This window comes from Hyperolius riggenbachi, chromosome 8 (assembly GCF_040937935.1).
Source record: "Hyperolius riggenbachi isolate aHypRig1 chromosome 8, aHypRig1.pri, whole genome shotgun sequence".
In the NCBI taxonomy this organism is placed as follows: Eukaryota; Metazoa; Chordata; class Amphibia; order Anura; family Hyperoliidae; genus Hyperolius; species Hyperolius riggenbachi.
Genome location: NC_090653.1, coordinates 293,107,183 through 293,119,228, shown reverse-complemented (window position 1 = coordinate 293,119,228; position 12,046 = coordinate 293,107,183). Strand labels below are relative to the sequence as shown.

General features: G+C 46.1%; 1 long non-coding RNA gene across 1 annotated transcript in view; it reads right to left on the bottom strand.

Annotated features, from left to right (window-relative positions):
* Nucleotides 1-9,704, bottom strand: part of LOC137528603 (uncharacterized) — a 59,600-nt gene extending 49,896 nt beyond the window's left edge. Inside the window, exon 1 of the long non-coding RNA XR_011023439.1 lies at nucleotides 9,564-9,704. This is a non-coding gene — a long non-coding RNA (uncharacterized lncRNA). The remainder of the gene's footprint in view (nucleotides 1-9,563) is intronic.
* Nucleotides 9,705-12,046: the final 2,342 nt, after the last annotated feature.

Below are 12,046 nucleotides of genomic sequence, written 5' to 3'. Positions count from 1 at the left end.
GGGGATCTTGCAGCGCAGACTTACACCTCTCAAATGCCATAGTCAAGTCATCTGTCCAGGTGACTTTGTCAGTCATTGCCATTGGGTCAGTGTGGATGGCATTGAACAAAGGCTTAACCAGTGCTGAGCAATGGATAATCCAGGCCCTGCAGTAGTTAAGGGTCCCGAGGAACGTCATCATGTCTTTCTTTGTCACAGGTTTTGGTATATCTTGGATAGCTCGTACCCGCGTATCCTCAATAGTACGTCCTGCACCTGAAATGAGTTGTCCTAAATATTTAACAGTGGGCTGACAGAACTGTAGTTTTTTACGTGAGGCCTTGTGGCCCTGTTCTGCTAAGAAACAGAGCAGTTGCACTGTGAGTTGCAGACACCTCTTCTCATCTGGAGCACCTATACACAAATCATCGACATAAATGAGGAGTCTGCAATCATCAGGGACAGGGAAAGATTCTAGAGACCTATTTATCTCTTGTGAAAAGATCGCCGTACTTTCACAGTATCCTTGTGGGAGTCTCGAGTATGTGTATCTTTTACCTTTAAACGTAAACGCGAACCAAAATCTGCTGTCAGGATGAAGTTTTATAGAAAAAAAAACATTTTTTAAATTGACTATGCTGAAAACTTGACAGCTTGGGGTGATCTCATTTAGAATTGTGTTGGGATCGGGAACCACTGGAGCTCGTGGCACAATTGCTTCATTTACCGCTTTAAGGTCATGAACTAGATGGTATTCTGTAGAGTTAGGTTTGGCCAGGGGAAAAATGGGTGTGTTGCAGGGGGACGAGTCACAAGGTATGAGCACACCCTTCTCTAGGAAACCAAGTATGATGGGCTCAATTCCGGCAACCATGTCAGGTTTAAGTGGATACTGTTTTTTATATGGCCGGTATGCACCTTTAGCAACTACAATGACCTCCTCTGAGTTTTTTATCAGACCCACGTCAGTGTCAGATTGTGCCCACAGCTTGTCTGGGACACTGGACAACTCATGTCAGGACGCATCTGCAAAGTCAACATTGTCAGATTCTTCAGGTTGTTTAGTCAGGTGTATCAGCATTCCCGTGGTCTGAAGGTGGCGTGGGCAGTAAATGCCCTCACCACCTTCTTCTCTCCACTTGTTCAATAGAATCCCGGCCGTGTCCCAACGTCCCCACTTCGGTTTGTACAGTGAAGCATGAGGGGTGGAGTTCGGGACAGCAAACAGCTCATCCTGCAGGATGCCGTCTGTCTCAACACTGTCCCAGCCTGGGATTGAAACCTCATACAGAACATAACCTTCTGCATTCTCCCATAGTCCGGTAATCTCTACACAGACTTTTCTCCTCATCGGGTACTTTTGCTCATAGTCCAAATCCCTGCGTCCATTTGCTATGTAATGTGTGGTGACGTGTGCCACACATACTACCTCCTGAAATGTATCAGCTGGACCGGCATCCTGCTGCATCCATTTCAGGAGTGAATTTGGCAGAATAATACCGTACCAATGCACGTCAGGTGCTTCTGCCATAGGAGCACGATGGATCTGCAGTGACTCTAGACCGGGAGCAATAGTCAACTTTAAATCACCAATCAAGTCTCTGCCACGCAGATTAATTGGGCACCTTGCAGAGATTATGAAACTGCAAAACACAGCTCTTCCTGACTTTTCATCTAAAACCTGCAACGGTTTAGTGGTTGGGGACACTTCAAACCCACCACCGGCATTTCGTGTTACAACTGTACCCAACCTTTCCCACGGGATATTTAAACCAGTCCCAAGGACTGACCTACATGCACCAGTGTCAACCAAAAACTTGATTCTAACACTCGATACAGACAAGAGGATTTCAGGCTTTTTTGTGTCTGCATAATCAATCTCAATCACAATAGTGTCACGGCTCAACTCTTCCCTGCCTAGTCATGCAGACTGGGTTTGTTGCTTGGTTTGATTGGCCGTATTCTCAGGGCAGTCTCGTGCAATGTGATCCCGCTTTCCACAAATGAAACATTCCCCTCTTTCTCGTTTTCCTGCATAGTCACGCACAAATCTACGTGGACGGGGACGGGGACGCGAGACATCTCCGCTGTATGCACCCTCCTCTCCCATGCCCTGGTTGTAGGTGGACAAGGAATAGGAGGCTGCCGCAGCAGGATGTCTCTTCTGTCCCCGCTTCTTTTTTTCTATCAGAATTTTCTCTGCATGCCTGGCATACTCCAAAAATTCTGTCACACTGCACGTACGCCATGTAATCAAATGTTTATGGATTGTCCACTGTAATTCTTCCTTTAAAGCCCTATCAATCTGTGCTTTGAGCTGTTGTTCCCATGGTGTAGTGCCATCAAGCACTGCAGGTTTCTGCAACCCACTATATTTTTCAAAAGCATCCATGACCCGTGCAACCAGATCATCCACACTTTCGTTTGCTTTCTGGGAAATTGTAGAAAGCTTGGTAAAATTTGGGGTGATCTTATAAAATGTTATCATTCGTTGGATCAATTCATCCCACCTGGTGGTTAAGGTTGTGCTTTCCCAACCCAACTCTGCTGGCGGGTCAGTCGCAAGTCGTCCAGGCCCCCATGCACTTCAATTACCCTCGATATTAACCCATCCAGTACCACAGACTCTTCTCACAACTCTCTCACATTCAGTGGCAATCAGCTTAAAACTCCGCCTCAACTCAGTCAGTTGTTTAACACATTCAACCACATCCTCTCTCGGGCTAGGTATAGTCTTATTTGCATTCAACATGTCGTCCTCTGTCCAGGGTCTGTAAACATGTATGGTTTGCCCTGCTCCGTTCGGGAGCTCTATCATAGGAATTTGCATTGCGGGTTCAGGGTTGCACTTTTCAGTAGGCACTGAAATGGTCACTGCTGGCTGTCGCAATGTGGTGGAAGATGGGTAAGGTAATAGGGCAGAACCCGGGAGCTGTGACATGGCTGCCATCGGGTGCATAAAGATGGCACCTGGATTATAGGAAGGAAGTTGAGGGTGTGGAAGCGGTGGGTAAATGTTGGTATATTTCGGCGGGGTCTGAGATGGCTGTTCTTCACTATTTGCACTTACTCTCAGATCTCCCGTTGTCACAGCTAACTGATCAACCTCCTGTTTGATGCCCGAGACTGAGGATGCTCTGCCTCAGGTTCCTGAGGTTCTTCGTTCCCGCAACTGTCTATCAGATGTTGTCACCTCAGTTTGTCTATTAACAGGTTTGGACTTAGTGGGCTCACTGATGTTTCCTGTACTTGAGGTGTGGGCTGGAAGTCCTGTCTTGTGATCTGGAGCCCGCTGAGGGGATTGGGATCTCTGCCTCAGCCTTTGTGCTGCTCCAGCTCCATGCACATCTCCACTGTCACTATCACTTTCAACATACTGTATAGTCACGCTGTGACCATATTCCCCTTCCAAATCACTCGCTTTCTTTCCAAAATAAAAGGAGCACAGTTCCCTCTTACGCTTGTCAGCTTCATCTCGCCATTCTCTCGCCAATTGCAAACCATATTTATTCTGCAAAGTCAATTTCCCTTTACTTCTCTCCTCTATAGCCTTTATCAATGCCCTGCATTGTTTTGGGTGCAAATGGCCCGGGAATTTGAACATCTCATGCCAGACCTCGCATTTCCCTGTCAAGCGGGGGTCTTTACGGTGCATGAGAAGTTCATCATCCGTTGCACGGAGAAGTTGAGCTTTAGTTGCATTTTGCCCCATCCTGCCTGACAATTCTATTCCGGGGCACCTGTGATCTGTTTCCTATGATATAACTGCTCAGCCGCCGCTGCCCCCCAGTGTACCGATACTGTGCTGGGGCCGACTTGCTGAATAGTACGCTTCACTGAATGCCGCTGTAACTCGGGCGCGCTTTGCGAGAATTACTACCCAGCCTAGCAAATCAGTGATGATAACCACGGCTATTACCCGGCTTGCACTTAAGCCCTGAATCCAACCCGGCTGTTGTAGCCCTGGATTAAATTCGGCTTGCACTTGAGCCCTGGGATTACATTTGCCCTGTGGCTATTGCGTGGTATCCGCTGTATCTCCTCATCCGGTCACTGAGGATCTATTCCACCTCGCAGATACCACGAATGACAATTGGTAAAATTGTCAGCTTTTTTACAGATCACAGGTATCCCCAGCTAACTGAACCGTCATGCAGTCCTTGAATAAAATCAAATATCTACTTACTTTTTTGATGCACCTTGATAGCTCTCAGTGTTGACAATCAATGTAATCCGCTCAATCCGTGGCCGGCCACACATTCACACACAAACACACCAAAAAAAGTAAAGCCATCTGCTCTTCAAAGCATCTCCTGAAATCCTGGTTCTGGGATTCGAGTTCCGTCCCGTCTGGGTATAGTACTCTGAAAATTTGCCCCTGTTTACAGGGAATTTTTCACCCTGGAGGACTTATTTTGTTGGGATGACTGGGATCATCACCCCCATATTTCAGAGATGTACCCCAGGCGAAACAGAATCGATCCCGCTTCGAAGGACCATAATGTGGATGTCACTTTCTTACCAATGCACCAAGATTTCAAAAATACGTCAGGAGATGAAAATAAAAACAAGACATGGCTTTATTCAAAAATATCACATGTATACATGCGGGAAACCAAGTAAGCCTAGTGAAAGGATTCAGGCAGTTAAGGTTTCTGGCTTCACTTCCGCCGTGCATTGGCTCTTATACCCCAAAGTACGTAGGCATGATGTAATTTTACTTGTCCAATAATAAATGCATGTCTCCGAGAGTTTTTTCTTCTTTGCACAAAAGGGTGGAGATTTCCCATAGCCTAGCACCTGGTATTGTCTCTAGCACGTAGTCCATTCTCTCAAGGATACTTCCAAGATTTCAGCTTGTGGGAATGGAAACATCCTACGGTGGGAGGCTTGCAGTGCCAGGCGCAACATGTCTGTTACACATTCCGGAAAGATAAGAATTCACACACAGTACTAGCTCTTGGCTAAAGCATGTCAGCAGTAGAAAAATCTGAGTCTAATGTTAAAGGGTAACTCTATTCATCTGTGTTACATAGGTTTTATTAAACATTGGTGTCACCTTATATCTATTAAGTGCATATCTATGAAACTTGGATTAACATACAGCTATGACATTAACAGGATCCCTGAGGGCTGCTGCCCGCCCCAAGACTAAGTCAGTCCCCGCACACACAGCATCTCTGCCTGCACGCCGTGTGACTGGCTGCCTGGCCTGCCCCAAGAAGACTAAGTCGCTCCCAGCCCCTCCACACAGCATGTCTGCCTGCAGGCCGCTTGACTACCTTCTCCGCCACCACCAACAGGGTCTGGGACTCCAGGCGGATTGCTGAATTTTTTAGGCCGCGGCTAGCAGCGGCCGCTGTAATAATTTTTCTGGTGCGTGTACAAGACTGCCAAATTTTTCTGGCTGCACTGCGGGCAGCTGCAACAACAAAAGAAAAGGCATGTACATGCGCCCATTCCCCTTCGTGATCATTACCTTGCCGTGGTGAAGGGGCTTGCGTATCACAATGAAGCAATGACCGGCGCCTAGATGAGTGTCTCGGGGGGCACACCCACGATAATAAGGTCGTTGCCTCATTGTGGTCAGACCAAATTTGATCAGCTGGACAGTCACTGTTCTGCCATTCACCTACATCAGCCAGGCGACCATATGGGCTGTAAAGCCACCAAAACCTGCACTCTCGCCATGGTGCGCACCAGTCCAGCACGGCCGTCACTACACAAATAGCTGTTTGCGGTGCGTTACACGGTGAGTTTGGTGTGTCAGTGTGAAGCAGTACCTTAATTACACTACCTGATTGATGTATACACATGCAAGATGTTTTAAAGCACTTTAGGCCTGTCATTTAGCATTCAATGTGATTTCTGCCCTTAAAACGCTGCTTTGCGTCAAATCCAGATTTTTCCCGGGGACTTTTGGCATGTATCCCACTCCTCCACCTGGGGGTCCAGGTGTTAGACCCCTTGAAACATCTTTTCCATCACCTTTGTGGCCAGCATAATTTTTTTTTTTCAAAGTTCGCATTCCCATTGAAGTCTATGGCGGTTTGTGAACTTTTACGCGAACCGAACCTTACGCGGAAGTTCGCGAACCCGGTTCGCGAACCTAAAATCGGAGGTTCGGCCCCACTCTAGCAACCAGTAGCAACTGCTGCTCTGGTTAGCACCCCTAAGGCAGAATACAGAAGGAACCACCGCCACTACCGCTAGAGCGGATGCGATCCATACAGACAGAACGATTTTCTGTCAACCGCCGCTGGCGACAAGACAATCGCAACAGATAGACAATACAAGGCAGTACAGATAATACAACCTGACTACGCTAAAAGGAATGCCTAGTGCACTCCCAAGGAATTACTCTAAGATAATCTTAGCAAACAGTTAGCAAAGGCTGAGACTCCAGGTAGATTAGCAGGAACAAACCATCATGACCAGCAAGGAATTCTGGGAAGAAATGGTTTTTATACTGCAAGCCATCAGAGGAAGCAGCTAAGCAATTTGCATGACAAGTGGATGCAAATTCCTCCCCAGAACAGCAACTCTGCAGCTTGCAGAGTGGAGACAGGTCTCTTTTCCAGAGACCTGCCACACTCAGATTTACAAAATGGTCAAACAGCTGTCTGCCTGTGCAGACAGCAGAGCAGATCATTACAGGTATAATCCTGATCCAAAAGTTCCTACATGAGCTATAGAAGACTTATGTATATTATCTGTGGCTACTTTTTTTTTTTCACAACACAGGGGGTGATTGCGTCAAGCAGAGTACGGTTGAGAGGTCAGAACCCTATTCTTTAACCAGATCCAGGCTGATGCAGTTGAAATCTATGTCCTGCTTGTGGCAGTGCGGATCTGACAGGACGTAGATTTCAAACATAGTCACCACGCGGTTCCATCACTCCCGCCAATCGCGCCGCTGTCTCCCTGACGGAGATCACTTGCCCTGCCATCTACATGACGGCAGAGCTGTGTGAGTCAGGCAGGAGCCGATTTCATTGGCTACTGACCCCATGATCACTGTAAGCCAATCCCATTGGCTTACATTGAATGACAGCGTCAGGAGCCAATGAAAGCGGCTCCTGACCTGCTTGCACAGCTCTGCCGTCATAGAGAAGGAGAAGAGAGGGACCTGCGGTAGGGACAGAGCGGTGTTACCGGCTGGAGCAGCGGATTATTGCGGCAATTCATCGGTATTCGTTGGTAAGCGCTGCTTTACAGTACCAGCCGTCTCTGGTCCTTCAGTCGTTTTCACTTTATGCATTCGAGCGTTTCATTAGCCTATAACTTTATCACTACTTATAACAATGAACTGATCTATATCTTGTTTTTACCGCCACCAATTAGGCTTTCTTTGGGTGGTAAATTTTGTTATGAGCCACTTTACTGTAAATGCATTTTAACAGGAAGAATAAGAGAAAAACAGAAAAAAATTCATTATTTCTCAGTTTTCGGCCATTATAGTTTTAAAATAATACATGCTTCCATAATTACAACCCACGTATTGTATTTGCCTAATAGTCCCGGGTATTACAACATTTAAATTAAGTCCCTATCACAATGTATGGCGACAATATTTTATTTGGAAATAAAAGTGCATTTTTTTCCATTTTGCATCCATCACTATTTACAAGCTTATAATAAAAAAAAAGAAAGAAATATTTCATCTTTACATGGATATTTAAAAAGTTTAGAGCCTTAGGTAAATATTTACATGTTTTGTTTTTTTTATTGTAATTTTTTTTTTTATTAAACATTTTATTTGGGTATTTTTGGTAGGGTGGGATGTAAATAGTAATTTTTTAATGTAAATATGTGTTAATTTTTTTTTTACCTGTAGATGTAGTTTTACTTTTTGGCCACAAGATGGCAACCTTGAGTTTGCTTACGTGATGTCACTCTAAGCGTAACATGTACGCTTAGAGAGGGACGTAGGGGGACGTAAGAGGCAGAAAAAGTGACACTTCCAAGAGAAACGGTCACTTTTTCTGCCGGGGAAAGGAATCCATGATCGGGCATCATTTCCCGATTCATTGATTCCTGGGCGAACAATCTGCGGCCGGGATCGTGCGTGCATGCACGCGATCGGCCGTGGGAGCGCACACGGCCTTCTGGATGTAGCCTCTACTTTCAAAAGGCTTAAATGGTTATAGGACCTCTGTCGCGAAAATCTTAAAATTTAAAATACATGTAAACATATACAAATAAGAAGTACATTTTTTCCAGAGTAAAATGAGCCATAAATTACTTTTCTCCTATGTTGCTGGCGCTCACAGTAAGCAGTAGAAATCTGACATTACCAACCGATTTTGGACTAGCCCATCTTCTCATTCGGGGCTCTCAGGGTTTTCTTTATTTTTAAAAGCACTTAGTGAATGGCAGTTGCTCCGTCCAATTGCCAAATAAGTGTACGGTGAGCAGGGAGGCCTGCCAGAATCTTTGTATAAATGTTTTTCAGGGAATGTCTTTGTAAAGAATAAAGGCCATACTGAGAATCCCACCTGAAGAGATGGACTAGCCCAAAACCTGTTGGTAATGTCAGATTTCTACTACCTACTGTAAGTGACAGCAACATAGGAGAGAAGTAATATATGGCTCATTTTACTCTGGAAGAAATGTACTTCTTACTTGTATGTGTTTTAAATTTTAAGATTTTCGGGGATTTTAACCTGGCCCGCGGTTCGTTAGCCAGGCAATCAGTGAATCGGGCTATGGTGCCCGATCACTGATTCCTCTCCCCCGCTGAAAAAGCGACAGCTTCTCTCGGAAGCTTCGCCTTTTCTGGCTGTTACCTCCCCCATGCGTCGCTCTAAGCGTGTGTTACGCTTAGAGTGACGTCATGTAAACAAACTCATGGCCGCCATCTTGTGGCCAAAAAGTAATACTACAACCAAAAGTTAAGAAAAAATTAAAACACACATTTACATTTTAAACCTATTGTTTACATCCCACCCTGCCAAAACTACCCAAATAAAATGTTTAATATAAAGAAAAAAAACCATTACAATAAAAAAAAAAAAAATGTAAATATTTACCTAAGGGTCTAAACTTTTTAAATATCAATGTAAAGATGATATATTTCTATATTTTTTTTATTTTAAACTTGTAAATAGTGATAGATGCAAAACGGAAAAAATGCACCTTTATTTCCGAATAAAATATTGTCGCCATACATTGTGATAGGGACATAATTTTAACAGTGTAATAACCGGTACATATGGGCAAATACAATACGTGACTTTTAATTATGTAGGCATGTATTATTTTAAAACTATAATGGCTGAAAACTGAGAAATAATGATTTTTTCCGTTTTTTTCTTATTCTTCCTGTTAAAATGCATTTACAGTAAAGTGGCTCTTAGCAAAATGTACCCCCCAAAGAAAGCCTAATTGGTGGCGGAAAAAACAAGATGTAGATCAGTTCATTGTGATAAGTAGTGATAAAGTTATAGGCTAATGAATGGGAGGTGAACATTTCTCAAGTGAAAACGACGGAACGCGAATGGGTTAAGGGAGCAGAGACTGATGGTACGTAAATAGTTAAAGTAAAAGAGGGAGGGTAATTTTGGGCTCGTGTCTGGACTTACCCGGTTGGTCTGCTGGATTTATAGGAGATTTCTGGTTACCCCCCAGACCCACATTCCTCCCATTATCCAATTGCAGCTTCAATTGCAGAGACAGATGCAGTGACTGCCCCTGTTTATCTCCTCCAGGGAAATCTTCTGCTTCAATCTAAAACAAAAACAACCACAACCATATTAGCTTGTTTGCATTTAAGAGGATTTGGGCCATTTTTGGGACTTTCCTTCCTACAGTCTCCTTTCCTGACCTCCACATACGCCCAGGCCTGTAAGCAGGGGCGTAGCAATAGGGGTTGCAGAGGTTGTGACCGCATCGGGGCCCTTGGGCCAAAGGGGCCCCGAAGGGCCCTCCCTCAACTACAGTATTACCCATCTATTGGTCCTGTGCTCAAAATAATGACTTCTATAGATACTTTGAATAGTGATAATCATTAACAAACTCCTCCCCATCCCCTTCTTGCACCTCTGACACTGTAGTTGCCATTGGCAGGTTTTGGTGCACCATATCAATTGTTATGTATAGGGTGCTTGGGGGGCCCCATTGTAAAATTTGCATCGGGGCCTACAGCTCCTTAGCTACGCCACTGCCTGTAAGCATGGCCGGCCTTAGGTTCCACAGTGCCCTGAGCGTAACCAGATTTTGGTGCCCCCCCCCCCCCCCCCATTCATCCTCCGCAGGCACGCACACACGCCCATGTGCAAGATCCCCTTTAGTGTATATATGCAGATCCCCCCTTTAGTGTATATGGGCAGATCCCCTTGTAGTACATATAAATAGATCCCCCCTTTTAATATCCTGTATATATAGCTAGGCAGATGAATAGTGTACAGCAGGCTTTCTCAACCAGGGTTCCTTGAGGACTCTGCAGGGGTTCCTTGGCGTTTTCCCCCATCGCGGGGGAGGTATAATAGAGCACATTATAATAGGTAGTACTGTAACAAGAAGCACTAAATTGGGGCATCAGGAGACGGTATAATGAGTGGCAGTGTAATGGGGGTAGTGAAATAAACCGCCACACATACTTTTAAAGACCATGGCTCCTAAAAAATAAATGCAGGGGTTCCTCGAGACCAAAAAATAGTTTGGAGGGGTTCCTTGAGATCCAAAAGTTATTTGCAGGGTTCCTCCATGGTAGAAAGGTTGAGAAAGGCTGGTGTATAGTGTACAAGCAGATCCCCTTTAGCGTATATAGACACCCCCTCCCACCCCACTTCCCTAACCGGGAGGCAGTTGGGGAATGTTACTTTTCTGCTTGTAGCTGGGGACAGAAGATGGCTAGGAGTGACAAGCAGGTCTCTCCCTGATTAGTGCGCAGCGCAGACATCGCCTGTGAGCGAGGGGCGGGGCTACTGGCACGCACGGCTCACACAGACTCAGCAAGAGGCAGCAGCAGGTTCCTGGAGTCTTCGCCCCATCATCCCTCAGGGGTGGAGCTACCACTTGCAGCAGCCACAGATGGACCTGCAACTGCAGCCAGCAATGCGGTCAGGGTCAGTTGAATGCACATCACGTGCCCCCCCGCCCGGTAGCCGGCGCCCTATGCGACCGCTCCGGTCCCTCAGGTCAAAGGCCGGCCAAGCCTGTAAGCTATCATTATGCCCATGTAGGAGAATAGGGGTGACCCACACTGCAGGGCACCATCTCTGGAGTATGTATTGCCATCAGACGGGCGCTGGGCGGTGTCACAAATAGTAAAATATTGGTCATTTTAAATTACTGATATTTTATTATGTGCTACCCGGCAAGTATCCTAACCTCAACCCTCTCTAGAAATGCCTAACCTCCCCTCCCCTCCCGGTTGGTGCCACCCCCCCCCCCCCTTGTAGGTGCCTAACCCTAAAACCCCACCTATCTCCTAACCCTAACCTCCCCTATAGGGAGGGGGGTATAACTAGGAGACCGAGCAGGTGTGCACATTTTCAAAGATTGAAAATCTTTGTATAGCGTGTGGAGGGATAGGAGCAATCTGATCTATCTGTTGGCCCTATCGAGCAGTTGGATCTATCAGTTGGCCCTATCGATCAGTGCCTCCCCCCGCCCCCCCCCCCCCCCGATGCTCCTAGCTCCCCCGGTGTGATAGTGGATGGTTATATGCTCAATAACAGACAACCTTCAACACTGACCTGCTTCTCCAGTTTGTCCTCTGTCTGTTCCTCCGGCTCCTCCTCTGTCAGCGCCTCTAACTCCGCCTCTCTCTGCTGTCCAAGCCCCTCCTCTGTTTGCTCCTTTGGCTCCGCCTCTCTCTGCTGTCCGAGCCCCACCTCTGTTTGCTCCTCTGGCTCCGCCTCTCTCTGCTGTCCGAGCCCCACCTCTGTTTGCTCCTCTGGCTCCGCCTCTCTCTGCTGTCCGGACCCCACCTCTGTTTGCTCTTCTGACTCCACCCCTGTTGGCTCCCTCTCTGTATGCTGTCTGAGCTCTATCACAAAACATCTGCAAGTAAATAAAAAAACAATAATAATATTTTAAAACCAAACACAAAGAGACCGAA